We start from the raw sequence: 6,058 nt of genomic DNA, 5'->3' as shown, positions 1-6,058 counted from the left end.
TCAGAATATATTTCAGCACAGGTCTCTTGACAACCACGAGAAATGACATGTGATATTAAACTCAGTGACTATTCCTGTAGTTACACTAACCATTATTCTTTGAGTTCCTACTATGCGAGGTATTTTAAATAAAAATATACTTAATTGTCCCAACAAATTGAGGAGACAGTTTTCTTCTTTACCTTGGTTTACAGACAAGATAATCATATATCACAGAGTTGAAGTGGCATTTCCTGAGGCACAAAGCTCTAAAGAAACAGGATTGGCATTCAAAGCCAGGTATCCCTGACACCACATCCCATTCCACTACCAGGCACAACCAGTCACTTGGATCTTCTGAGCCACAGCTTCCTCGTCTGTAAAATGGGGCTGCTGATCTCCACCTGGAAGAGCACATTTGAGGGTTGAGTGAGATCATTAAAAAAGACAGGGGCCCCAGTAGACTGTGTCTGGCACAATGCTGCATGGGCTAATGTTAGCAATCCAGGCCTCTTCATTGCAGTGTAACGGAGAGAGGTTGGGCCTCAGCTGGAGTAGCAAAAGCCCTGACCTGGCGTCTACTGGAAACTCAGCCCATTCCTAGACACACCTCAATCCCACAGCTAGGTCTTTTTTCTCTGGAGGGACCACACCTACAGCCAGAGAGCAACAGGGTCACCGTGACCTGGGCCAGAATACTCTATGAGGTCAACACGAGCCAGGACAAGGAATCACAATTACAAAACCAGCAGTCTTTTAACCAGGATCTAACCAAGGACTAGCACAGGGAGGACGTCAACAGCGTGGAAGGGAACAGCATTTTGATCTGTTCTCCCTGGACCCTCTGGGGGCTCTCCTCCCATTGTGGGGAGGCAGATCGAATCTGAGGAAACAGCAGGGCGTCAGCACCAAACATCCCTGGGTTCAAATCCTGGCCTTCCTTACCTACTGGCTGAGTTGTCTTGGATGCACTTTTTCACCTCCCCAAGCTTTGGTTTCCTTATCTGTAAGATGCGGGTATGAATCACAACATGCCATGTGGATCAAACGGATTAGTGCAGGCAATGGAGTAGATGCTCAATAAGTGTCAATTTCCCTTATTTTATCCATTCCCCAAGAGCCTGCCTGCAGAGCACCCTCCTTCCCAGAAGCTCTCCAGCTAGATTCCAGCAGCAAGTCTAGGGTCCATTGGGAAGGGCAGTAACATCCTGGGCAGGCAGGTGCTGTCCTGGGAGGAAGGAACCGTGGAGATGGCAGGGCCTCCTAACAAGTTTTAGTCCCAAGAGGCTCACTCACAGCTCTCTCTCTGTGGAACGTGGGTGGGAGGGAAAGGAGTTAGGCACAGTCCTGCAAACCTAGTCTCAAGCAGATAAAATATAAATTGCATATTCTAAGGAAAAAGAGTGCAGTCACCTTTATATTTTGGTATCAACAATGTATGAACAGCTGGTTCTGGGCACAACAGGAAACCTGCACCCACGCTACTCCTTTATCGAAGTTCATCTCTTGGCAAATAATTACTCTCCCTGCAGGCACCCTCATGCGAGCCTTCTAATTATACCATTGTTGGGTTTCATGTCAACTGAACAATAAATCAAATGTGGACCAAGATGTCTGATCAAAATGTGCTGGGGAGTAAACGGTGGGAAGTACATGATATTAGTGACGATACTGGGAATGGGGGCATCATCTTTCTTCCTAAGCTTTGCCTTGAGACAGGCTTCCTTTATCTCTGTTAATCCTGTTAACATTGAAACTGTAACCTGGACCCCGAGTGACCCAAATTACTCTACCTCTGAAATGGACAGAACTGCGTTCACTGTCATTTCCCATCAAGGGACCCTGAGATGGTTTGATTAATGAATGACTAAAATACTAACAAATACATAGCAAAAATAAATACTAGCAAATATATATATTTATAGCAAATACATATAGTAAAATACTAGCAAATATAGCAAATATATAATGAATAATTTCTCAACAACTTTTTCCTTAGTGGCATTTGACTTTCTTCTCTGAATTTTTGCTACCATCAAAAGCCAAGTTCCTCATTGGAGAAAGAGGGCAGTGTTTATTTTAATATTTTATTTTAATACGTTGATTTATTTTATATTTAACAGTTTTTAAGGTTTAATTAACAAATAAAAGTTATATATGCTTAATGTGTACAAACTGATGTGAATATATACACACACACACACACATTGGGAAATAATCACCACAATCATGACAATTAACACACCCATCACCTCACTAATTCCCTTTTTCTATTTTTCCTTCCTTCCTTCCTTCCTTCCTTCCTTCCTTCCTTCCTTCCTTCCTTCCTTCCTTCCTTCCTTCCTTCCTTTCTTCCTTCCTTCTTTCTTTCTTCCCTTCCTCCTTCCCTTCCTTCCTTTCTTGTTTCCTTCCTTCTTTCCCTTCTTTAAGGTGAGGATACCTAAGATCGACCCCCTTAGCAAATTTCAAGTATACAGTACAGTATTATAACTATAGTCACCACACTGTACATTAGATCCCCAGAACTTATCTATCCTGCAGAACTGTAATTACACTTTGACCAACATCTCCCCCGCCTTTCAGCCCCTGGCAACTACCATCTGACTCTCTGTTCCTATGAGTTTCACTTTTTTGGATTCCACATGTAAGTGGGATCATATAATATTTGTCTTTCTGTGTCTGGCTTACTTCATTTCACATGATGTTCTCTAAGTTCATCCATGTTGTCACAAGTGGCAAAATTTCCTTCTTTTTAAAGGCTAAATAATATCCCATAGTAGAAATATACCACAATTTTTTTTTATCCATTCAGCCATCCATGGGCATTTGGGTTGTTCCCATATCTTGGTGATTGTGAACAATGCTGCAATGAGCAAAGAAGTGCAGGTATCTCTGAGATCCTGATTTCATTATTTTTGGATGTACACCCAGAAGTGGGATCATATGGTAGTTTTATTGCTAACTTTTGGAGAAATCTCCATACTGTTTTTTATAGTGGTTGTGCCACTTTAAATCCCCATCAAAAATGTACAAGGGTTCTCTTTTCTCCACATCCTCATCAACACTTTTGTCTTTTTTGATAGTAGAGCCATCCTTGCAGGTGTGAGGTGATATGTCATTGTGTTATGATTTGCATTTTCCTGATGTTGAGCACATTTTCATTTCCATGCTGACCATTTGTATGCCTTCTGTTGAGTCATACAAATACACTGCATCATACACAAAAATAAACTCAAAATGAAGTTTTGACCTGAAACTGTAAAACTACTAGAAGAAAGCATGGAAAAAAGCCCTCTTGACATTGCTGATGGCAATGAATTTTTGGATATGACACCAACAGAACAGGAAACAAAAGCAAAAATAAACAAATGGGAAATATCTATTTAGATCTTTTGCTCATTTTCAAATTGGTTATTTGTTTTCTTGCTACTGAGTTGTATGAGTTCCCTATGTATTTTGCATATTAACTCCTTATCAGATATATGATTTGCAAATATTTTCTCCCATTTCATAGGTAGCCTTTCCACTTTGTTGATTCTTTTCTTTCTTTCTTTTTTTTTTTTTTTTTTTTGAGGTTTGAACAAATTTATTGAAACATACAAGGTGTAAACAGAGAAATCATTCATGGTGTGTTACATTTTGCCACTACCGTGAATGTATAATTACAAAATTATAAATATATTTTCCACAACTAAGCCTTTGGCCAAAAAAAAGTCACTTAGCACATTTTCAAAGATCAATAAGAAATGTATTTTGGACATTAAAGAGATCAAGTCACTGAATTAAACCGCAGCAGCCCTCACGAATCTAGAATCCCATAGTGCCGAAGGTATAGGTGTCTGTGCAGAGCTAGTCATTTATTACAGCAATCAGAAGAGACAGGGGCAGGTACACCTATCAGAGGTGTGGCAGAGCTGGCAGAACAGGATGACTGGGCTGGTCAGGTGAGCATGACCCAGAGACAGCAGCAACAGAAAGCAGTCCAGTAGGCTGTGAGGTAGGTGGATGGTTTCAACTCATCTCTTCTTTGGTCTTCTACCATATACACTGTGGTTTTAGGAGGCTCCTGAGGTCTGCCCTGCCAACCGTACTGTGGGTATCCTTGTATCCTTGATAGGGTACCCTTGAAAAGGTGGGTAGGGCCCCCTCCCATAGTCCTGGGCCCATTTGCTTTTGTGGATAAGGTGGGTATGGGGCTGATGGACCAGGGCCTGGATATGGTGGAGTGTTCTCTTGGTTCATCAAGGACCTGTAAAGGGTACCTCTCCTCTCCACGAACTGGCTGGGTAGTGGTTGGGGGGCGGAACCTGAGGAATCCGGACCAGCCCACAGTAGACTCACCGCACCTGCCTCAAAGCAAGTAATGAGCCACCATGTGACCGAAGCTTTTTAGTTTGATATAATACCATTTGTTTATTTTTGGTTTTGTTTCCTCTTCTGTTGGTGTTATGTCCAAAAAATCATTGCCAGCACCAATGTCGAGGCCTTTTTTCTATAATTTCTTCTAGTAGTTTTACAGTTTCATGTCTTCATGTCAAAGTCTTTAATCTATTTGAGTTAATTTTTGTATATGATGTGAGATAAGGGTCTAATTTTATTCTGTGTATGACTATCCAGTTTTTCTAATGACATTTTTTGAAGATACTATCCTTTCCCCATTGTGTCCTCTTGGCATCCTTGTCAAAGTTCAGTTAGCTGTAAATATATGGATTTGTTTCTGGTCTCTTTATTCTGTTACATTTGTTTACATGTCTGTTTTTATGTCGGTACCACATTGTTTTGATTACTATAGCTTTGTAATATATTTTGAAATGAAGAAGTGTGATGACTCTGGCTTTTTTTTTTTTTTTTTTTTTGGTCCCTCAAGATTGCTTTGGATATGGTAGTCTTTTGTGGTTCCATTTGAATTTTATGATTGCTTTTTAAAATTAATGTAAAAATGCCATTGGGGTTTTGATAGAGGTTGCATTAAGTCTGTATGTTTCTTTGGGCACTGTGGACATTTTAAATATTTTAATTCTTCTAATCCATGAACATGGGATGTCTATCCATTTCTATGTCTCCCTTAGTTTCTTCCCTCAATGGTTTATAACTTTCAGTGTACAAGTCTTTCACTTCTTTAGTTAAATTTATCCTAAGTATTTTATTCTTTTTGTTGCTATTGTAAATAGAATTGTTTTCTTAATTTCGTTTTTGGATAGTTTGTTATTAGCATATAGAAATGCCACTGATTTTTGCAAGTTGATTTTTTATACTGCAGATTTACTGAATTTGTTTATTAGTTTTAATAATATTTTGTATGGAGTCTTTAGGATTTTCTACATATATGATCATGTCACCTTTAAGGGAAGACAGTTTTACTTATTTCTCTTCAATTTGGATAGCTTTTATTTCTTTTTCTTGTCTGATTGTTCTGCCTAGAACTTCTAGTACCATGTTGAATAGAAGTGGTAAGATTGATCATCCTTGCTTTGCTTCATATCTGAGAGAAAAAACTTTCAAATTTTCCCTGTCCATTATTATGTTAGCTGTGGGGTTTTCATATATGGTCTTTACTATGTTGAAGTAAGTTTCTTCGTTCCTTTTTTTTTTTGAGAGTTTTAAATAATAAATGGATGTAAAATATTGTAAACAACATCTGAATCTTTTGAGATAATCATGTGTTTTTATCTTTCGCTGTGGTAATGTGGTATATTACACTGATTGATTTGATATGTTGAACCATCCTTCCATCTCAGGGATAAATCCTACTTGGTCATGGTGTATGATCCTTTCAATGTGCTTTTGAATTGGTTTGTTAGTATTTTATTGGGGATTTTTATGTTTATGTTAATCAGGGATATTGCCCTGTAGTTGTTTTTTTTTTTTTTTTCTTGTGGTGTTTTTGCTAAGTTTTGACATCAGGGTGATCCTGGCCTAAACATGAGTTCAATTATTTGAAAAAGGTGTAAGAATTGGTACTAATTCTTCTTTAAATATTTGGCAGAATTTACCCATTAAGCCATCTAATCCTGGGCTTTTCTTTGTTGGGAAGGTTTTAATTATTGATTCAATCTCAGTGGTAAAATGTGTCTGTTCT

At 38.7% G+C, this 6,058-nt stretch overlaps 1 pseudogene; it reads right to left on the bottom strand.

The window, feature by feature from the left end:
* Nucleotides 1–3,919: 3,919 nt before the first annotated feature.
* LOC102127152 (cysteine-rich and transmembrane domain-containing protein 1 pseudogene) lies at nt 3,920–4,221 on the bottom strand (annotated as a pseudogene).
* Between the last annotated feature and the right edge of the window lie 1,837 nt (nt 4,222–6,058).

The sequence above is a fragment of the Macaca fascicularis genome, chromosome 6 (assembly GCF_037993035.2).
Source record: "Macaca fascicularis isolate 582-1 chromosome 6, T2T-MFA8v1.1".
Taxonomy (NCBI): domain Eukaryota; kingdom Metazoa; phylum Chordata; class Mammalia; order Primates; family Cercopithecidae; genus Macaca; species Macaca fascicularis.
The sequence above is the reverse complement of the archived record's forward strand: the minus strand, read 5'-3'. Positions and strand labels throughout refer to the sequence as shown.